At 50.0% G+C, this 22,913-nt stretch overlaps 1 protein-coding gene across 4 annotated transcripts in view; it reads left to right on the top strand.

Annotated features, from left to right (window-relative positions):
* Nucleotides 1-14,369: 14,369 nt before the first annotated feature.
* Nucleotides 14,370-22,913, top strand: part of PLXNA2 (plexin A2) — a 217,226-nt gene continuing 208,682 nt past the window's right edge. For 3 of the 4 annotated variants that reach the window (XM_022593506.3, XM_089909135.1, XM_089909144.1), the window contains exon 1: nt 14,370-15,081. The gene's annotated coding sequence lies outside the window, so the exon portion shown is untranslated. The remainder of the gene's footprint in view (nt 15,082-22,913) is intronic. The other variant, XM_089909150.1, reaches the window with a different exon arrangement.

Raw genomic sequence — 22,913 nt, 5'->3', positions numbered from 1 at the left:
TTAGTATGGTTATGCTCCAACTAGGTATATATTTAAGTTCTCTTTTTAAATTTCATTTTACTTTCTAAATTTTTAGGAATTGCTCTTTTGTGTTGCATTTTTTAATTATGTAAAAATATTTACATAGTTCCAAAGACAAATCTGTAAAACATGGTGATATTCAAAGAAATCTAGTCTTATTCTGGTCTCCTCCACTCTGTTCTCTTTCTCCTTCTAAAGGTAAACACGTTGTTTTTACAATTTATCCTTCATTGATTTATCCTTCTCTAATTACTTTAATCTAAACAAATATAAAGATCTATCTGTATCCTCCTCATTCTTCAAGGCTCAGCTCCAATAATACTCCTCTGAGGCCTCACCACCAAAAATTGAGAACTCATCATCTATTACAGACAGAAGTGTCACCTGCCTGACAGTATGGTCACACTGTTTACAGCTAGCCTCCATTCTGATGGTTCACTTCTCTATTCTAATTGATAGGTGCCTGAGTTTTACCTGATTATACAGTTCATTGCATTCACATCTGCCTCTCTTAGTAGCAAAAGTTGCTAGGATTTCCTAGAAAGCCAAGACCAGCCCAGACCTTACATCCTTTTTTTATATTCCATACAGCCACAGCCTCAATGAAAATTCGTTGAATTGAATGCATAAATCAGTGCCTCTTAGCCCTGGATAAGCATCTAAATTATCCATATAGTTTTCTCAGCTTTTTTATAAGTACAGGTTGCCAAGCTCTACCCAAGACCCACTGAATCAGAATCTCCAAAAATGATTGCCAAGAATGTGAATTAAATAATAAAGCATGATTCTATTATACAGCCAGTTTGAGAGCCATTGACCAACAGCCGCTCTGCATAAATGCCCCAATGGAGCACATACAAGCACCTGCAGTGGGCGTTTCTTAAGAGATTCTCCCCTCGCCTGTTTAAGACGGTGCAATTCTGTGTCAGCAAAGCCAAGAGTAAACTTAGCTGGTCGTTTCATTTACCCTGATGATTTCCTCCAAAGAAAACTTAAAGAACTGTGGAGGGTGGGTTTATGTCTTTGAAAGAGAATTTGTTGCATATAAAGGTTAATTACTTTCTAAGGTCACACAGTTTGTCAACACACTAGGATGAAACTGGCTTCGTGATCTTCTGACCCAGAGCTTTGTCATCATTAGCTTCCCTTTCCCAAGCCCAGTATTACCCGAGGGCATAGATGACACAGGTCTTCTCATCCCTCCAAGGGCACTTCCATCCCAAGGCAGGACTTGAGAGCCGGAAGGGATTTCAGGGATCTAATCCAATCCCTAAGGTGAGAAAGCTGTGGCCTGAGTCAGAAAGACAGTTTAAGGCAGCGCTTGGACTAGAAGCCAAGTGTCCAGCCTTCCTGGTTGATCAGGCTTTATACTTTCCTCGCTGCATCCACAGTCCTGCCTATTCTTATGCCATCCACGCATTAATGCTTTAGGGTAAGAAAGAAGCTAAGTTAGGGTGTTGACATCTAGTCTCAGCCAAACGGGCTGATGTCACATTTCTGCAACTATGTAGAAGGCAAGACTCAGACCCTACTTTATTTGTCTAAGCTTTAGTGACAAAGCCATTGCCGGACCTGCGTCCAGGAAGTCACACCCAACATGAGCTGAGAGGAAGAGAGGGAGCGGGTAGAGAAAGGATTATCTCCTCCTTTTACAATAGCTTTAGCTTAGCTCTCTCATTTGATTTTTCTTGATCATCTAGCAGTGAAAAGAGGCAGTGGGTGTGTGGGATGGCTGGGGGCAGGGGGCCCCCAGAAGTAGCAGCACAGTTGGCTTCCTCCAAGTCTGCCTTTTCACTTTTATCCCCAGGGCTCTATAGGCCAGAGATAGTCTAATTGGTGTCCTGGTGGAAAGGGATGGCGGCTGAGCACTATAGAAACAGGGCTGAGGTTTTTCTTCCATTGTGCCAGTCTCCATAATCCTCACCATTCCCTGTCCCCCGCCCACAGTTTGAACCAAAGGCAAAACCTGGAGGTGGTCCACTTGGTACATGTGGCTATTTGGAAAGCTCCAGGGAGGGAGTCATCACAGTAATCGAATGCATCAATTAAACCCAACAGATCCTTTTCAATCACAGGAAACATATGCACACACACACATGCACAAGCACACACACACACAGACACAATCGCCTGTCTTAGTGTACTCTACAGGGCTCACTCTGGCCTCCGTGGCTTCCACAGTGTGAGGCAAGGCAAAAAATCTATTCAGGTCACAAGGTTGAGGTTATGAGAGATGAAGGAAACCAGAGGGGGTGGGCAAGCACGCTGGTGAACTTGGATGTGTGCCAGGAAAGGGAGCTTTGAAGGCAAGAGTCCTATAGGGATGCTAATTGTGAGTATTTCATTGTGATGATTCTGGGTCTCTTTCTTTCACCGGGATGCACACAAAACTGTGCTGTGGGATAGGAGTCTCCCAGCTGTCCCCTATGGCGCCTTTGGAATAGAGGTCAGTGGTGGAAGAAAAGCCTTCTGCCCAAGGTTTTTGGAAAAATCATTGTTTTCACTGGATTAAAGTTCAAAAGGAAAATTTAGGCTAGAATTTAAGAATCTTCCAGGCTAAAAGTACTGTAAAACTGTAACAGGTACCAAGAGTATTAGTGATATATTCTAGTCCTCTTTAAAGTTATAAGGTGGTAAATGCCTTATCATTGGATGTATACAAAGAGATAAAGAATGACCACTTACTGAGTTGATGTAGGAGATATTTTTATAGAGGGTGTAGTGGTGTTTAATTGTGTCTCCCAAAAAGATATGTTCAAGTCCTAACACCTAGTACCTCTAAATGTGACCTTATTTAGAAATAAGGTCTTTGCAGATGTATTCAAGTTAAGACGAAGTCATACTGGATTAGGGTAGGCCCAAGTCCCATGACTGGTGTCCTTATAAGAAGGCCATACGAACACACACACGGAGAGGGAAGATGGCCGTGTGAAGACAGAGGCATAAAGCGGAGTGATGTAGCTACAAACTAAGGAATGCCAAGGACTGTGGACAGAAACCAGAAGCTAGAAGAGGCAAGGAAGGATTCTTCCCTAGAGGCTTCAGAGGGAGCCATGACCCTGCTGACACCTTGATTTCCAACTCCTGGACTCCAGCCACAGTGAGAGGATAAACTGTTGTTTTAAACCATCCAGTTTGTGGTCCTTTGTTATGGCAGCCTTAGGAAACTCATACAGGGTAAGACTAAATAGCCTGGAGGGTCTCTTCCAGCTGCAACAGGCAATAGACCTAATTTTGTGGGGTTTACATTGTTGGGAATTTATACAGAAGCATCTCTCTGAACTGATTTCCAAATAGTCCTATCCTGAGAAAGAAGGAAGCATGGCTGTAAATGAGAAGGAAGGAAATGTGAAAGCCATTGTAGATCCTGTCGAGAGGGCCTCACTTAGATTCCCGTTTCCTCAAGAAAGGGTTGGACTTCCTTGTACTGTGAAATTCTCTCACACGTGCGCTCTCTCCCTGCCCCTCACATGAATAACAGCTGCATACTTCATGCTGCCTCTTGGGGACAGGAACCAGACCCTAGGGCTGTCAAGAGTGATTCCTGACTCAGGAGCACGTTTAATCCCAAACAATTAAGATAATCCAATCAACCTTGCAGCCAGCACAAAATAATGCCATTAGAGGCAGAATCTCCCCAGGCACTGGGGGGAGGAGAAGAAGGGGAGACAAAGCATAGTGGGCTCAGTCTCAAGGTCACTGTGATCTCCTAACCTAAACTGAGTTACTTGGGACAGATGGTTCCGAAGCAATGCCAGAGTTCTTAGAGGCAGACGTTAGTGTCCTCCTCTAGGGAGACCATGGCCAAAAGTAAAGATGGTATATGCTCAAAGGATAAAGCATCTCCCAGAGACTCTTAGGGGAGCCCATGCATCTCCGTGAACAGTGCACAGAGCTAGACTCAGAGACCTTGCTTTCATCCCAGCTTTTCCATTTATCAGGTACACCCCTTGGACAAAGCATTTGATCTCCTAAACCTCAGTTGCCTCATTGGAAACGAGGGACGTTGCTTGACTTCCTTCCTATCTTTCTGTGTTGTTCTGAAGGCTGAAATGTATCAGGATCCAATGCTTCTCACTCTACAGAGGAGGAAAATGAGGCTACCTGACTTCCCCAAGTCCACACCGCCCATTAGTGACAGGGGCTGATACGGAGTAACTGCCCTGTAAGTAGCAGCTTTTCTTGAGCCAGACACTGCGGTTTACAAGACTCATTTAATTCTTATAACAACTCTATGATGTCCACATTCTTTTCCTGTTTTACCATTGAGGGGATTGAAATTAGCAAGAGGTTAAGTAACTTTGCTAAGACCACAGAGGAATCAGTGGCAGAGCCGGGAACAAAGCCCACTCTGAAGTCTATGCTCTGAGCAACTGTAGTTGAACCCCGCCATCTTTCTAGTATATGTCCACCTGCTTCTAATGTACTTGAAAACTTTGCCAATGGTGACTTGCTGTACACATTATTACATTAATTATTAACAGTAACTGTTAAATATTATTGCATTAAGAGAAGTAAGCATTCGTTTGACTTTGAAGCTCCTCAAAAGCACAGAGGTGAGTCACACAGGTCCTGGGCTGAGGCGGCTACAGAAACTGCAGAGCCATTTGGCATGTTCTTCCATCAAAGGGTCTCTTCTAAGCTCATCAGTCAACAGGGTAGAGAGGACTGTCCCTGCTGGTAGAACCAGTAGTAGTGAATCTGAAGGCATCTCTAATGTCACAAAGGAGGAATTGTTCGGCCTCCTGACATTCCTTGTGTCATCATGTCCCATGTAGGAAAGAGAGACCCAGATCAGTGGAGCAGGGCTGGACAGAGGAGCACAGATCACAGGTGTTTGCCAATCCAGGTCCACAGAAGATCCCGGCATCGGAACCAAGGCCTTCCAAAGTTTGGCTCCACGATGTTTATTTAGCCAGTTTTGACAGACTGGAGAAAAGTCAAGGTGAAGTGGTTACAGGAGATTGATCAGGAACTTCCACTTCCAAGGTAAGGTACAAGAGAAAGTCTGGCCCCTGCCCACCAGGACTTTGCAACTTGATGAAAAATATGAAGCTCTGAAGTTAAGCACACTGGCGAGTAACAGGAGAGGTTAGAGGAGATTGCAACAGGAATGTAGCATAGCAAAATGGAAAGGACCCTGGGCTTGAAATGAAAACACCCAGGTTCCAGTGCCTTCTCTGCCATGTAACTGGACGTGTGATCTACAAGTGACTTAAGCTTTCTGAACATCTTTACATTTACCCTCTGTGAAATGGGTATAAATGGCAAAAACCACTAGTGAAAGTAATTCAGCAAACATGCACCCAGGGACTTCTCTAGGCCAAGCTCACAATGAATAGAAACAAGTTTACAAATTATTAACCTTTTGTGGGCATAAAGTGCCCTTAGCATAGGTTGAAAAAGATATATTTAAAGATATATTTAAAAAGACCTTTTAAAAAAAGGTCTTGAGAAGGTCTTAAAGATTGTTCAGGCTCTGGGAAGTTAGGAAGGGGAACAATACATTCTAGACAGCTGGAAGAACATGGGCAGAAGTGTGGGGAGAAAACGAGCTTAGCAATTTCAAGGAACCCAGAAGGAACCAGTATGCCTGGGTGGGTGGAAAGGGGTTATTAGAAATAAGACTGAGCATAGAGGGTAGGGCAAGGTTATGGAGAACCTTGAAAGATGGCCTGTAAGTCCTCTGATGCTATGGTTATGGGGTGTTATTTTTATTCAAGGGAAGGAAAAAGCAAAGCAATGCATGCTGTTCACCCAAACATCAGGACATTCTGTTCCTCTGTGATTGTGCTTCGTGAAAATGCTCTCCAGCAAAAAAAGAAAAAGAATGATTAAGGGGGAAAAAAAATAACCAGAGCCACATTCATTTCAGCTCCACTGAAAGCACAGCAGGAAGAAGTCGCTGTGTTTGCCAAACTCCAGAAAGAGACACAATTGATGTGGGGCTGAGAGGGGGAGGGCCAGGCAGGGAAGGGGAGATCAGAAGGAGGGGGCCAGTGTTGCTTTATTCTCCCAAGAAGATACTGTAAATAATGGCGAGGTATAATGCACGGAAGGGGAAATTACTCTGACAGGGCCCTTTTAGGGAAGAAAATGGAACTAAATACATGTTCCATTATTCCTGATCTTTCATTCAACTCCCCATTTACATGGGGGCTCCCCGGAGCTGGTGTTTCCCCTTTGCTGTCATAAGTAGTCATTGACTGGAGCCGATCATTTCAAAATAATGGCCTGCAATTCTTCCACTGTCATGATTAACACAGGGTAATAATTATTAGCCACACGAAAAACTGTGGAGCAGAGGTAAGGCTGCCAGGCTGCCGGGCTTTTCCCAAGCCAGGGAAGTTCCCCGTCATTCCACCAGGGGGGGCGATGTCCCCAAGAGACCACAGAAGGCTTTGGTCTCTCCAGCTTCTCCCGGAGGCCTGGGTGGTAGCCAGGGATGGGATTTGCTGTCATCCCAGGATGTTGCAGAACGACACAAGATAGGAATTCACAAGGAGGAGAGGGGGCTGGAGAGCAAGGTGGGTGGGGGAAGAGGAGAGGAGGTAAAGTAAATCTACGATACCCGATCATCCCATACTCTTGGCCTTGGAAACGTCAGGAAATATTATCAGCTGAATGGTTCAGAGGGGCTGGAGCCACCCATGACTCAGATTCATAACAGCCAGCGTCTTGAACAGAAGAGTTTATCAAGGCAGGCAGAGAGAGAAATCATCCACCTCGAGACAATTCAAAGGCAAAATCCTTTTTCTCAACTCTGTCCCTGTATCATACACCCTTGGTGATGTCTTAGGCACTGAGCTTCCTTAGCCATTACAAGAAGGCTTCTTAGGGTCCAATGTCCTCGCTCCATTCTCCAAGGAGAGAGTCGGAGTGATGACAGGACAGGGCGGCAGTGCGGGGAGAGAGGGGAGCGTGGAGCCTGATTCTTGCTTCTTACAGATGCAGAAACCAGGACCAAAAGGAGGGAGAGGAGTTGTGGGAGGCCAGGAAAGAGCAGAGGCAGGGTTAGAATCCAGGTCGCCTGTCACCCAAGGGGAGGGGGTCCAACCTCTGTTTTATTATGGAAATAATAGTCTTACCATTCAAATACTGATTCTGAGTGAATAGAAGCCATACGAGAAAAAAAAAAAAAAACCACAAAAACAAATACACAAAAATCAGTGTTGTGACCCCAGAGAGAAAGAGGAGGAGAGTCAGAAGAGAAGGACAGGAACAGAATTACTTTTGTTCTCGATCTTCCTTTCCATCTCATACACCACCCAGAATAACCCACAAGAGTGTATTTCACAAAAGGAATAAAAATGAACTTAACATTAAACTGACTATGAGGGAAATGTGTGGATCTTACTTTCTAGGAATTCAAAACTCGGAATATAGGAAGCAACATTAAAGTCTTTTTTTTTTCCTGGTGATTATTAACTGTTTCATGATGCTGGTGATGACGCCGTTGATTCCTGTCTGCCAAGACTTACGCCGTTTCTGACTTTTTCTATTTAGACCCTAGTAGTTCATACCCTGCTCTAAATTTACAGCACTGAAGCAGGCACTGGCGTTTGCGTCTGCATGTCAGGACATTTGATTTATTTAAGCAGTGTGGGCAACGAACTTTACTCTCTACCAGCCTCCTCCAGGCAACGCCCCATCCCTCCACCCCCCAACCCTCCTCTCCAAGGGCCCTGGACCAGCTCCCACGCGTCTGGCTTGAGGCGTCCCAGACTACCCACCCCCCCAGCCACTACTCTGCACTGCCTCACAGCAGACCAGCACACCGGAGACAAGTGTCCTGGCACGGTCTAGCTTTTCCAACCAGCCCCACTTCATGACTCTCATCACACACGGGCTCCGGTCCCAGGGAGGGCCTGGCACTGTGTTAGGTACTCCAGGTATCAGTCAGGAGAGAGAAGGGTGGGAGCAGACAGAGGGAGAGCTTAATGTTCTGTCCCTGAAGAGCTTGCAGTCAGAGGTAGGAAGAAATTCTTCTACTATCATTCTTGTCTTCCTTTCTCCCTTAATTAGGAGGACATGTAAATTCAATTCTGTTGGGGTTTGTAGGGCACAGATGCAATCAAGGAGAAGGCAGACACCGGTGTCTGGCTTGCCCTGCTCCCCGTGGATTCCACAAAGACCGACTGGCATGCTCTCTCTAAGGGGCGGGTGACGCACGTTGCACCCATTATCCCATTATTTTGGAAGGCAGGCGCGGCCATGCATGTGCTGTTGTGCAGGGCAGAGGTGACATAAGCTGGTGGAGATCTGCATGTGTTGGCAACTTCTTTCCTCCGGGCCAAGTCTCGCTGTTAAACACACACAGCCTGCAAAGTAGAGGAGAGCTGAGCTCACTAGCATGATTGTTTATAATAATCATGATAACAACTGCAACATGCTCTCCTTCGTAAGAGAAAATGAAGCTCCTGACCTTCGGTAGAACTGAAGCTCAGCAATGCTGAGCAATACTTTGCTGGACTTGTGATGAGTCTGTAGGAGCTCAGGGTCACTGCCGGTTCAGTGCTAAGAAGAGGGATGAGGCCCGGTGCCTCCCGTGTCCTGGCATGTGTAGAATGGACTCCCACACCTTCACCACTTTTTCCTCCTCGGAAGAGGACAAAACAGGAGAAAATGGATGTCAGATATGCCTAGGTTCAAATTTTGACTATGCCACATGCTAGCTGGGTGACCTTGGGACCAATGGCTTGACTTTCTGATCATCAGTTTCTGCATCTGTGAAATGGGTGATAATTACTAAGACTGGACTTGTGAAAATTCAGCACCACGTAGGCACACTGCCAAGCACTGTGACTGAAGCAGGGTGAGCACCCAATACATGTTAGCACTTACCACTATATGATGAAAGTGGGTGCTTCCTATAGGTTCTGATCTTGAAGGAACAAACTGTACTGGCTTCCTCCAGCCTGTCTTACTCCCACTCCAGAAGGCCCTGGCTGTGCCTGCACCATGAGACACTGCATCCTCGGAAAGCTGGGCAGCCCAGCTCCAGCTAGAGCTCTGAGAGCACCGTCATGTGAATCAGGCTGGGCCATCAGAGCCAGGGAGGGCAGCGTGTGTCTGGTGAGGGCTGCTGAGCAGAGAAGGACCTCAAAAGTGCATCTCAGGCAGTGACAATCCGTGCCATTCTGATTCCCGTACAATTGAGGGTGTTCCCCCAGGCATCTCTCCTCTCTGCCTGCCTGGGAAGAGCGGGCTTATGGGGACTGCCAAGCAGTTAGGGTCAGCTCCAGCCTGGGTGTTCCCTGTGGTTCCACGTCGAAGGTAACTAGGCAGAATCTTTTGGTCTGCAGCACTTTCCAGTGGAGACGTGGGAGAGGATGAGGGACCCCAAAGTGATGGGGAGACAATGCAGCTACCCAATAAGCAGAGGGGTATCTCTTAGGAACCCAGCTGATTCCCTCAAAAACCGAACAAGAGGGCTTCCCTGGTGGCGCAGTGGTTGAGAGTCCGCCTGCCGATGCAGGGGACACGGGTTTGTGCCCCGGTCCGGGAAGATCCCACATGCCGCGGAGCGGCTGGGCCCGTGAGCCATGGCCGCTGGGCCTGCGCGTCCGGAGCCTGTGCTCCACCACGGGAGAGGCCACAACAGTGAGAAGCCCGTATACTGCAAAAAAAAAAAAAAAAACGAACAAGAGAATGAACTGCTGAGTCAAGAAGAAGGTTTGGCTTTGGAAGGAACTTCTGGAACCTTAAGACATCCTCCCCATTATACAAATGTGTCATGATTTCCGAATCACAGCCAGTCTCTTGTTTGATTCTTGTGAAGCAGCGTATGCGGGAACCAGGGATATTATTTCCACATCACAGATGAGGAAATGGAGGCACTGAGAGGCATAGCCAGGGATTACACGACCTAATGGGTAGCGTGTTTCCTTTTTTGGAATCTCTTAGAAAAAATAAGGGAGGAAGGCCCTTTCTCAGACCTTCAGTGCCAGGCACAGAGCAGCAGCAAAAGTCATGCCCCCGAACTGAGACCTTCACCCAGTCCTCACATTTCACACCTGAAGCCCGGTGGTCCACACTCACCCCCTGCATCCTGCAGCCTTCTCACCCGGGACACGCAGGAGTCTTTAGATGGTTCCAGAGACCTGTTCACATAGGTTTAGGGCTGTAGTTGGCTGACCCTCCCAGAGAATATTCTCCTCCCAGAGCAACATTCTAGATGGATGGAGAGAGGGAGGGAGGGTTAGGGAAAGAGGGCGAGGGATACAGGCACAGAAGCTCCACTTGTGGGAGGTTTAGTGAGAAAGGAGTGAAATCCCACCTTGTTTGATTTGGAGCCTTAACAGGCTTGTACTGTTTACAGTACACAGGAACGTGGGCTTTGTGAAGGGATGAGAGGGGAGGAGAGACGAGGGTGACATCTGTGTGTATGGGGCTGAGAATCCTGGAGCAGGTGCCCTGCGGCTGTGTCCTGGACCGCTGTCCCCACTGCCCAGCCAGAGGCCCGCCCTCTGGCAACCCAGTCACCCCTCCCTCCTTCCATGGGGCTTGGCCCACACACTCAGGGCTGGACCCTTTGTTTCCCACCATGTGGGTGGGGGAAGGAGGCTGCTGTTTCTACACTGTGCCTGCCTGGTCGCATCTGCTGGGTAAAGGTGAGGCAGGGGATGAGAGATGGAAGGGCCCACCCCCTGGGGGAACGTGTCCCTGCCTTGAAATGTGGAAGGCTAGGGGTCAGGGCAAATGAAAGAGGACATGCCTCTGAGAGCAGAAGTAGATCAGTGGTCTCAGCTTTGGGAGCTAGATGTAAGGCTGGTAACAACCGCACACCACCCAAAGATCACCCACTGACGCTGGCCTCCTGCCCACAGCTCCAGGCACACAGCCCCCAGCCCAGCCCCCATGCCACTCAAGGCACCCTAAATGTATGCTCGGGCACACTCGCAGGCAGCATCCCCATGCTAAACACTGCTGGCTTGCCACCCTCCCAACCTCTGAAAGGGAGCAGAATTAATGCTGAAAGCCTGACAAAGTGTGGCTGCCTTCCAGCACCAAAAATACCTCCCGTGATCCAAGGAGCTACTGTACTGGCATGTATTTGTGGAGCTGGAGCTGCTGCTGTGACAGAGAGAGGACTTCCCCTGGGGGTCGGCTGGGTGCCCATTTGGGCCTATTCTCCCCAGAGTCTCAGGCTTCCTTTAAAGGCCTGAGGACACCTGCTCGGCCAGACCTGCCTCTGCAGGAGAAATACTTATTTCTCCCAGGAAAAATTCAGCTCCATTCCAGAGTGTGCCGTTGCCCTGTTCTCTCCTGCTTTTCTTATCCTCTTCCCCAAGTTACCCATCTAGTTACAAGCAAAGAGGGGGCCTGGGGCTCAGGATAACAATGCAGCAGCCACAGATGACTTTGCAGGGGTGAGGTTCCAGGAGTACCATGACTTCAGAGGTGGGTGGGTTGGGATGGACGAGATCCCTGTTGAGCTTGCTACAGTTTTCCAAAGATGAGGATTTGGCATAAGACAAACATCTCCCCATCCATCCATCCATCCATTTGATAAACACTTATTAAACACCCACCACGTGTGCAGAACGGTGCTAGGCTGTGACCATTCCCCCTGATGGAAATGAGGATAAACTTCAAGGCACTGGCAGAGTCTTGATGAGTCCCCAGGGGCCATGCGTTTGCTATCAGCTGGACAGGATGCAAAAGAAGACATCAAAGACCAGATAGATACCAGAAAACTCAGGTCCCGGAAAGACATAGACAGGTCTGAGGGCATAGAGCCTATTAGCATGATTATTAGCATAATTTCTCTAAAAATATGTGTGGAAGAGATAATCATGTACTATGTACATGTACAATTCCATTTTTAAAAAATCGAATAAAGTTGCTCTTAATAAATAATATTTGTGGAATGAATGAATGAATGGATACCCAGTGATCAAAAAGATGTGGTTATTAGAGCACCTTTGAAGATCAAAGCCTCATGTATATTGCCATTGCCTCAGAGAATGTTATATCTAAATACACACCATGAAACTGAGTTGTTCTTTTTTTATTCCCAAGATATATTGTTATAATTATGTGCGTGACTAATAAGATCCATATTTGTTTTAGCCTATTAGGACTAAAACTACGAACAAATCTTTCCATTTTAATGATACTATTAATTCTTCTAACATTTCTACATATTTCTATTTTAACTCCCACAACTCTCTGAAGATTGAAGGTAGAAATCCCCATTTTGAAGATGGACAAACCGAGGCCCAGAGATGTTAAGGGTACTTAACAGGGTGCCTCCCGGGAGACCTGGTAGTGTTCTTGACATTGTCATGCTGACCGCAGGAACCCCCATAATCTCACAGGACTCAGACCTCAGGCCTGAGTTCAGTGGCAATGTACAAACTGGGTGACATTGTGTCATGCCTGCAACATGTTCTCCTACCTGTCTTCTCTCTCTCTCCCTCCCTCTCTTTCTCTTCACTATTTATTTGAAAAGGGGAAGGGAGGCTGGGTTGAAGGATGTGGTGAGTAGAGGAGTCTGTTTAATTTTACCTTCCTTGCTCTTCGTTCTAGGGTTGATTTCTGAACCACATGTAGGGAGTAGTATTAGAAAATTATTTAAATGGTATTGTATTAAAATAGTCCCAAGATATGATTAAATTGTGGCAAAGGGAAGAGATGTAACCTCTTCCAGGGTCACGCAGCACTTGATTGAGAACCAGAAGGTCCTAATTTTCAGCTTCAAGCTTTATCGGTTAGGTATTTCCAACCCTACCACTGCCTGTCCTGGGTGGAGCTGACCAGATCAATGCTCCATGTATCAAACAAATAAGAGAAATGTTCCAAAGTCTTCTAGCATCTTCTTCAAATTATATTCCTTAATAAATTGTGGTTTATATTCGGTTTAACCAAAGACAGGATGGTAGACAAGACCGTCTGGATGAAGAGACAAGATCAACTTATAAAGAGAAATAAATAATAATATAGGGTAACTTTTGATAATTGCCTGGAGGGGTGCCAACGATAAATGCTAAAGAAGTTCAAAGAAAAGAGTAGGTATGGATCAGGAAAGACAGCTTAGATTCTTTGTGGCTGCACAGGGCACAACAAGGAATAACCAGTGAAAGTCACAGTAAGACAAATGTCAGCTAATTAACAATGAGGAAGGAACTTTTGAAGAATTAGCTAATTTCTGTGACTGAAGTAAATCTTACATTTCCCCCCAATATTGTATTGAATGGGTGATTGTGCAAGACAACCGGTGAGTCTACATTTATTTTCCCTTTTTTTTTTTTTTAAGGCCCCTGCTGCTCTGAGAATTCCCTGCGACTCCCTTTAGGGTTTCCGGAGTGGTTTTTTTTTTTTTTTTCTTTCTTTCTATTTATACCACTGAGGACTGTGGCCACGAGAGGGCAGTAGAGGGAGCTCATCAGAATACTTGGACGTTTCGAGTAAACTCGCCTGTGCTCTAATCGGGAGCAGGGACTGCGCAGATCCTGCGAACTCGCTGGGATCTAGCTTGCAGGCCTGTTTCTCAAAGCCGCGTCCAGAGTCTACGGGGATACTGAGATTCTATAGGACATGGAAGCACTGGTCATAAAGACACCGAGGCATTTCCATCCAGAATCCAGGCACCTCTCACCTTAGGCTATTAAAATAAGTTTTTTTACCGCCGCCTCTCTGATTCCCCTGCCAGATAGGCCCCCTAGGTCTGGATATAGAAAGCTCCCCACTGGTCCCCGCCTCCCCCGCTTGCCACATGCCCAGGATCCCTAACAGAGCTGGAAGCTTGCGACTCAGATCAAGGCTCATCTTCGCATTATAAAAATTATAATTAATAACAACAACTTCAAACCTCATTTGACAGCTTGTTGGCTTTTTGAGATTCACAAGCAGAGGAAATTTGCTTGGGCAAATTCTGAGAGCCCCTTCTTAACCTCATCAGCCAAGGCCGGTTCCTCCCCACTCACCCCTCAGATTAAAGACGAAGAGAGAGATGTGCAGGATGTGCGCGGTGACAGGTGATGCTCAGGGAGGGGGAGCCCACGTCCCCACTGACCTCTCCCACTCTGCCGGCGTCCTGAGCTCTCCGCACCGGGGGTTCAGCCGGCCGGGCTCTCCAGGCCTCCACCCAAATCCCCAGGCCCCAGCAGAATTTGCGTTGCCCCCTTTGCCACTTAAGGTGGCGGGTGGGTCCGGGCTGAGCCGCGCACAGGGAGGCAGCGGGGCGGTCTCCCGATGCCCAACCTGATTCTCCTTTGTTGACAGCTGGCGGAGGAGGAAGACCGGGCGGGCGGGGGAGGGGGCAGGGGGCTGGCTGCGGCGCACTGTGCCAGTGGCGGGCGCGGCCGGCAGGGAGGGGGTTAACGCGCGCGGCCTCTATGATAATGAGCTGCATGGTAATATAGGGAGGCCGGCTCTCAGGGCTCCGCCGCCGCCACCACCGCGGGAGCCGGAGCTGCCGGGCGGAGCGTCCGCGCCAGACTGGAGCGGGAGGGCGGCTGAGCGCAGTTGCTGGGAATTTTTCAGCCGAGAGGGCAGGCGATCCAGAGAGAGACCCCGCGAGCTCGGGAGCGGTGTGGAGCGCGGGCGCCGGAGCGAGCGAAGCGAACCTCGAAATAGATCTGGAGAGCCAGGTTCCCGGAGGAAATGGGACTGTGAATGAACCCGGGAGCAAGAAGGGAAGGAAGCGCCGCGATTGCTGATGTCAGAGGAGCCCGGAAAGTCGCGCTGGAAAAATCTGAAGACAGCCGGGGCTCGGCCGCTTCCCAAGGAAAGACACCGCCAGCCACCCACCCCACGCCCCCTCGGCGCCTCCCGGTTCCCCCAGCGAGCCGGCGTCAGAGCCCGGCAGGGCTGTTACGGGGCGGCGGAGGACGGAGCGGCGCGCGGACAGGAGACCGAGGGGCCACTTCAGGAATACAGATAAGTGGCTGGGGGCTTGACGTGGATTTTAATGAATCTGGACTCCATGTGGATTTGGTCGTCCCCGTGATCGCGAGCTGCTGGCAGCGAGAGGGGCAGCGCGCCGGCCTCGGCAGCCGGCGGCCGAAGCGGCCGGATCGGGGACGGAAGGACAGACCGACGTCTCCGATCTGGGTAAGCGGCGCCCTCCGCCCTGTCCCCCGAAGCGCGCTCGCCCCGCCGCGGCTCCCCCCGCGCCCTCCTCTGCGGCGTCCCGGCCCCGAACGCCTGGGCTCGGCTGCGGCCGACGAGTCCCCGCGCGGGGTCGGCCACTTTCGCGGGCCGGAGCGCGGCGCGCGCGCGTGTGCCGGCTGACTCCCTGCCGCCGCCTCCAGCCCAGGCTTCCCCGCCGGCGCCCCGCTTCCCCTCTGGGCTGCTGGCGGGCGGCGCTCCACGGCGCGCTTCCACCGCGCACCTGCCTGCAAGCTGAGGCTCGCGGAGCGCGGGGGCGGCGAGACTGTCCCGAGAGCTGCAGCCCAAAGCGGGCCTCTGAGGCACTGCACCGGCAGGAGGGCCTGGGCCACTGTGGCCGGCGCTCAATTTGGGGACGTTCACTCTGGTGCCGGAGTCCCTGGAAGCTGCTGGCTGTTCCTTCGGAGCAGGGGACTTGGGAATCAAAGGGGAATGCCTCATATGCGCGGCTTCCAGAGGCTCAGGGAATGACACCAAGGCACCGAATGGGATAAGTGCCCCATGCCCCCTTATGTGCGCCCTCGTGGTGAAGCACCCATAAGCACGATCCCCTGGTCTGAGCCTCAGGAGAAGGTTGGGTGTTGAAGGACGAGCTTATCCAGGGTCCGAGAGTCTCCTTATAAGCCATTTTAGAATATTTTCTTTCTTGGGCTTCTTCTTGCCCCAACCCACAAGTGATGTAGGGATCTTAGAAAATTCTGGCCCTTTTTATCCATCCCACAGGTAGTCTCTGTAAATATGTTAATCATGGTCTTGATGGCCAAAGAGAGAAAGTCATCCGGAAACTACCATCCCAGTTCCCTGACGAATGTCCACCTGTTTGGCATGACCTTTGCCCTAGAAGGAGCTACCTACTCAAACTCAGCTCGGAGGGATAGAGATAATGGGGGAGGTGGAAGTAAAAGACTTGGGGTTCAAAGTCAGTTGTCTCTAGAAATGAGAGCCCCATGAAGTGGGCAATGGAAATACGATCAGGTCTCCTGTAGGGTTCTAAGATCCTAGGGTAACAGTGGCAATCCTAGTAGTGGCTATACAAGGGACATAAGACAGGACCAGCTTGAGGCAGTGGCTTGGGGACCCAGTAGCTTGGAGGAAACTACAGAAATTTGGGGAGCCATTCATCCCCTATCCATGAGCACAGTGGATGGGGTTCATGAGCATCAGATCAAGATGAGTATCTGGGCTGGGCAGGGCTGGACGTCCTGGGAGCTGGGAGTCAGATTCAGTTCCCCCGCACACCAGTCCCCACACAATAGCAGGCTCCTGTCCTTCTGGGCTTCTTTCCCAGACCTTGAAACTTCAGTCTCCCCTCTGGGCAGGTTTTGGATTCTGGGGCCTTCAACAGAGCGTCAGAGCCCGGGGAAGAGATAGCCCTGGCTGGAGGAATACAGCTATTCCTAACTGAAACGGACAACTTTTGTGCAGACACCCCAGAACACTCCAGGAGCTGCTAGCAGCCCTCTCTCCTCTGACCTCCTGGCAAGAGGAGAGAAGAATTCATTAATTTCCCCCTCCCCTCATCTAGCACCTTTTGAATTAATTACCTATGATCTCCCCTCCTTGGCCTGCGGGTGGGGTGGGGGGGGTCAGGTGGGAAGGTAGGGAACCAGGGAAACTGAGAGCAATCTGTCAAGATACCCTAGCGAGGTTGTTTTGCTTTTCCCTTCTCCCACCTGGCATCTCCGCTTACGCCCAACCCTTCCTCATCCCGGAACCTGCCCTCACTGCCAGCATTACCTGAAAGAGTGGTTCCCCTCAGCCCTCTAGCCAGCCCTCTTCAGGGACCCGCTGATAAAGGAAGGGCAGTGCAGACTGCCCCCTCCGCTCCCTCACCGTCCTCAACAAATTGCATTAGGATGGGGCAAATTGGCTTGCAAAGCAGTTAAATGGAAATGACGTTTGGAGCGCGTGCAGTGGATATGCTGCTGCAGAGCAGCAGGGTGCGAGGCGGTGGAGCGCAGGCAGGTCCCCTCTGCCCAGGACCACGAGTCTGCCAAGGGGTTTCCACTTGGCCCTTCTCTTTGACAGGATGTAAGGACCAGGACCGGGGTCCCTCATAGCCTGGAGCAGGCCAGAGGGGAGCCGGTTGGCCTCTCAGCCCCAGTCTAAATGAGTAAATGGTGGTGTCCCATGTCCATCACCCCAAAGCAACCATGTCATTACAAGGTTGGTGGCCCTGCTTTCACAGCTGCCCTGAATACCTACCCCTGTCCCCAAAGCACCGGGGAACATTCCCTCTCCAACCTTTTGACCATCCGAAGCTGCAGGTGTGATGGATGTAAAAGTTCACCATCTGTTGTAGTGGAGTCTGTGCTTAACATGAGGTTAAAGAGAAACCCTTCGAAGAACAGCTACTTCTCTACCAGGCCCCTTTCCCATTTCCAAATACTTCTGGTGATTTTGTTCATCTTTATTTCATGGGCATGTTACAAGGAAACACACAAGCAGGATGGGAAACCAGTTCAGGTACCATGAAATACTTATGGCTCTGGAGTTGTCACTGTTTGGGGGTTTTATAGTCTCTATCCTGCCTCCTTCGCTATGGCTGCCTCTCCAAGATAAGGGGTTTGGTGCGGGAGGGGCGGGGGGGCAGACGATTTCCATCTCCAGCAGCGACCACCCCCCCCTCAGCTGTCTCTCTGCATTGCCACACAGCTGTCTCCACACACGCAGACTGGGGCCCAATATACTCTGTCCATCATGGCACACAGCGAGAGGCGAGGAACTCCAAGCCAAGCCCCCACCCCACTCCCGTTCTGCTCATAAAGAGACCGGAGCATTGTGTTACTACAGTCTGTTAACTACGGATAAGTCAGGATTGTCCACAGGGAAAGTGGCAGAAGCAGGCTTTGAGGTGCCGTTGTTTTACAGCTTGTGCACGCACCCCTCCCCCCAGCATTGCCACCCTCACCCAGGGCCAGTCTGTTATCAATTCATTATAAGTGAATATTTCTCCCCTTCACAGATGCTCTGTTCCAACAATAGTGAATGGAACCGATTCCCTTATGGGAAACAGTGTTTTTCACTTAGTTACAAAGATTTCATGCCTGATTAGAGTAAATGAGGGCTGGGGGTGTGTCCCCTTCTTGTCTGGTCATTTCTAAAGGTGAGCCCTGTGGAGACAGAGAAAGGCAGTTCTTCCTGGGGAGGGGACGGGGTGTGTGTGTCAAACAGCTGGTCCTAAGGGCCAGGAGGGATGCATGGTAAGAACAGGATACCCCCTTTCTCCCTGCCTTAGCCCTCAGGCTCTCCGGGGCCCTGTTCCTGGCCTTTGGGCATATGGAACCCCTACTGTTCCATCTGGGATTCAAGGGCAGAAATAGAAGTGAGAAAGTTCTTTGTTGGGAAGCAGTGTCCCTACAGGGCAAGTGTAAAGGGAGAGGAGGAAGGGACGGGGGAGAGAGGAAAGAAAAGGCCCCAGCAGTGTACAGGCTGCTGCTCCCACAGTTGGTTAACCATTAACCCCTGCCCTGGCCTGGCCCTGTCTCCTGCTTGCGTGGAAGGATACTCTCAGAAACCCAGAGGAGCAACGGGTGATCCCCATGCCCACCTCTCCCTGCCACAGGACATTCGCCGTGTCTCCCCTCTCCCCTTCGGCCCCCAGCTCAGTCCTGGCCCCCACTCCCCCTTTTCTCTCCCTCTCCCCTGGCACCGGCATCCTCCTCCCAAACACTGCCAGCTGTCCCTTCACCCAGGCTTTGCCAGTTGTTTGCCTGACAGCATGCACGTCCCGCGGGGAGACAGGCAGACTAGGGAGGAGAGTGGATGGACGGGCTGAGCTGGGCTCACACAGGACTCCAGAGCCAGAGCTCTGAGCTCAGCTTATAGACTGCTTCAAACCTACACATCACCGCATGAGGCCCACGTTTGCTTGGGAGATGGAGGCAAGGAGGGGCTTTTGGCCAAAGTTCCCTCTCCTCCGGGAATGTCTGATTTCCACGAGGGTCCCTGCCTTGGCCCTCTGAGATAGGCCATTTTCTCCAAGGCCTTGTCAAAGCATTTCCAGCTCCTCAGACCTGGAGCCCTGAACTTCGGGGGAAAAAAAAAAACCCAGCAGACGGACCAGAGATGCGGACCAAGATACAGGAGCGAAGGCATACGTGGCAAGACCCAAGTCAAGATGCAGAAACAGTCACAGATAGGTGGAGAGAGGCAAGGTGACAGAAAAGGAAGATAAAGGCGGAAAGGCTGACAGTGTAAATGTGGCGAGAAGAGCTGAGAACAGACGTGGGAAGCAAGTGGGAAGGAACAGTCCAGGCCTGAGGGGCTCTTCTGGTCTTCCCAGGCCCTAAGGGGAGGCTCCTCTGGGCTGCATTGGGAAGCTGAAGTAGCAGGTTATCTCCACTAGAGGGGACTCGTGAAAACCAGGCTTGGCCCTAAACAGTGGCTTTTGTGCTTATTTGGGTTTTTTTTTTTTTTTAAGAAGAAAAAAATAGTTAAGATATAGTAGAAACTCCCAGCTGTCGCTACACAGAGACCACAACTGGTAGGGTCCTTTCGCCGGTGGGACCTCTGGGCCCGTCTGGTTGCAGGGGAGCGGGAAAGGCGCCTGCCTGCAGCATTAGGAGGTGGGGTCCAGCATGGTGAGCAGCTCAGGGAGAGGCCTGCGTGGCAGGCAGGATGCACCTGGGGGTGGGAGACAGGAGGGGGCAGGCATTCTCAAGAAGTCCTGGCCCGCCGGCTGGCCTGGCCTGCCAGAAGGCTCTTGCCTTTCTTTATCAGCAGTAGAAGTTTTGGCGCATCCCCAAGGTGCCTACATAGGCCTTCCCTCCTCCCAGCTCCCTAAATGCGAATTTTCAAAACACTCTCAGGTGGTGGCAAAACTGCTCCTGAGGAGACTTTTTAAAAGAGACCTTTCAGGAACTGAACGCATGTCAACGCTGTATCACTGATTTAATCTTCGTCTTCATACTCTCTGTGGGAGCCTTTCTCTGAATTATAATTCCCCCTTTCATTTCAGCAGAGGACAATATGGAGAGAACAGAGTCCAGAGGTTTTTCTCATCTGAGGAGATAATAACTGTCTAACAGGGGTAGGGAAAAATATGGAAGCTTGGGGATGGGCAGTGGGCCAGAAAGGAGCATCACTTCAGATCTGATATTTAATCACGGCTTCCCTTTGGTTCAAATTTACCTGAGGTCAAAGCGGGAGGGGAGGGAGGAGAGAGCAAAGAAAAAAGAAAAACAAGATAAATGTATCATATTATGAAAGTCTAATCCTGCTTTTCCTTGGCTAAAATTACTTTCGGTATGAGAGATAAAGTGGAGTTGCCCTTGCAAAGCCCAACTTGTCTTTGAGAAGGAAGAGGCGGAGGAACCCTGGGGTTCAGAGTGAGTAGCCAGTGAACGAACCCCTCTCCTCTGTGACCCCCCAGCACAATTTCTCCCTGAAGCTTTGAGAGTGAAGATGGAGGCCCTGACTAAGGCACCTCCACTGCTTCTCTGCGCTGTCTGGGGAGTTAAACTTTTAGTATTTTTGTATTTACAAGCCTCCCTTCCCACCTTAGTTTCTTGTTTGGGTATGGAGGGATAGAAAAAAGAGGTGTAGAGCAGCTAAACAACTCCTCCGAGTTTAATCTTCATATGTGAATTGTTGCGCTTGTACTGAAAACAGGAATTGCAATCCATTTGGGTTTAATCAAGTAGAAATCCATCACTTATGCAGTGCTAGGAATGTGTAACACTTGGTACCAAGATGAAAAGGTAACAGATCCTACCTTTAAGATTCTTAAGAGCATCCTGGGGGGAGGGAGTATTACGTAAGCCATGTACCCTCACAGAAGTTTAATATAAGGCAGAATGGAGTTAACAGTATGTCGGGAGTGTCAGAGGAAGTGGAGCTCCTGGAAGCTTTTGCTCTAGTCAACGGAAGGTGTAGGTTTCCAGGAGAGAGGCTCAGGTGTCTGAGAACTTCATAGCTCCCTGTCAAGAATGACTGTCTAACGCTCTCCCATATTCCTCACCCTCTCAGAACTACCCCTATTTCTTTTTCCTCATCCTTCTCCACGGATTTCAAAATGACACCACTGTAGTTGTTTTCTATTAGTCAACATCCTAGAGCAAGATCTCCATGTAGCACCCTCCCAAGGGGTTTTCACCGTGTATTCTATGTAAATTGCATCCCTTTCCGGTCCCCTGGAGCTGGCCGCGTGGACGCCACTGTGCTTCATCGGGAAACGTTATTTCTCATCTGTATTCACATTGAAGTGTCTGGAATCCTGCCGTTAGTGCACCACATTTATCTGAAGGAACCCATTAAAGGGAACAAACCTGAGAGGGAAAAAATACTCGGCTTTTCCTCCTCACCATGGCTGAGCAGGAGAACGCCCTCCACGAGCCACCCCAAATTAAATTTGGGGCGGGGGAGACCTGGCACTGGGGTGGACAGAACCAGGGTGCATGCTTGGGCTTTAAGAGGCCTTTGAAACCTTTGAAAGTCTGTGTTTTTTAAGAAGTATGAGTGTGTGTGTGTATTTCTGAAGAGAAGGAGTTTGTGATCCGCCCCCCGCAAATGTAAAGAACCACTAGACTGTAGTCTCCAGGGCCTTTTCCTAGCCTCAGTTTCTGCTTTCTGTTCTGGTGGTAGAATGAGGGCTTTGGATGAGGAACTATAACCCCAGTGCCTTCCCCATGTCCCCAAGTGGTAAATGACTGACTCTTAGAGTAGACAAGAGAAATCCAGGGACAAAATGGCTCAGAATGTCAGGGAACCCAGGTGTCATAATTGCTCTGCAAATATGGACAGGTCATAGCACTTCTCTGAGCAGGAGGCAGGGCAGAGGACTCCTCCCTGTAAGGGATGGAGGGTGGAAGGTTCAGGAGGAGAGGAAGAGGTGGGTGAGAAAGCCCTGCCTGCCCTGTAGAGGCAGGAGGACCAGCGGGCAGACAGAAGGGACAAGAGGGGATGTTGCCGCTTTGAAGTGGTTTCCTGCTTCATAAAAGCGAAAGGCCTCAGCTGGGCTGGGTAAATATTACGTTGGCCTCTGACCTCCCACCTCCCCAGATTGCTCCCCCAGCTTCCCATTTTTTTCTCCTGAGCTACAAGCATACCTGAGGGAGGAGAGCCTGTTCTCTGAACTTGGGTGTTCTCAGCGGGAGCCCTGGCCAAAGCGAGACAGGAGGACAAGGCTCCTCCCCTGTGCCCAGACCTGAGAGCCTTCTGGGTCAGCCAGCGCTACCAGGTCTGGGTCCCTGCTCCACGCTGGTGGGTGGTGATGTTTTCCAGGAGAGAGGCGGTCAGTACCCTGACAAGACTAGCCCTCTATCCTCACTTCAGAGGCCCAGACCTTGCTGGCAAGTCCCTTGATTCTCTGTGAAATTAAAACTGACACCACTAGGGTTTCTGCTAGGCAAACACCCTCTGAGGTTTATCCGGAAATTAACAAAATTCAAGTCTAATGCCCCCCTCTGAGTGACCCCCCCCAGGGTGTGAAGCCCTTCAGGTTCTGGGCCCAAGAACCCAGCTGTGAGAGACTTAGAGAAAACCATCTGAGCCACTTGTGAAGCTGGGAAGTCACGCCCGGCACCCTCCCGCAGGAGGCTTGGTCCAACCAGGAGGGATCAGAACAGATGGTCAGGGAGAGTCTGGCGTCAGGTTAAGGTCCTAATGCATGGGAACAAAGGGCCTTCCTTCACACTTGTAGCTCTTCCCTCTTCCTAAAAGCTTTCTCACCTGTTGAACAGTGTTCACCCTCCATTTGCTCCTGGGCCCGGGAGGCAGATAAGAGGGAGCCACAAGACACTCAGGGAGAACTGCTGCCTGCCCCGCACCCAGCA

Source organism: Delphinapterus leucas, chromosome 1 (assembly GCF_059928025.1).
Source record: "Delphinapterus leucas isolate spDelLeu-1000000601 "Yukka" chromosome 1, BTC_Dleu_Yukka2, whole genome shotgun sequence".
In the NCBI taxonomy this organism is placed as follows: Eukaryota; Metazoa; Chordata; class Mammalia; order Artiodactyla; family Monodontidae; genus Delphinapterus; species Delphinapterus leucas.
Note: the sequence above shows the minus strand (reverse complement) of the source record. Positions and strands in the feature narration are given on the sequence as shown.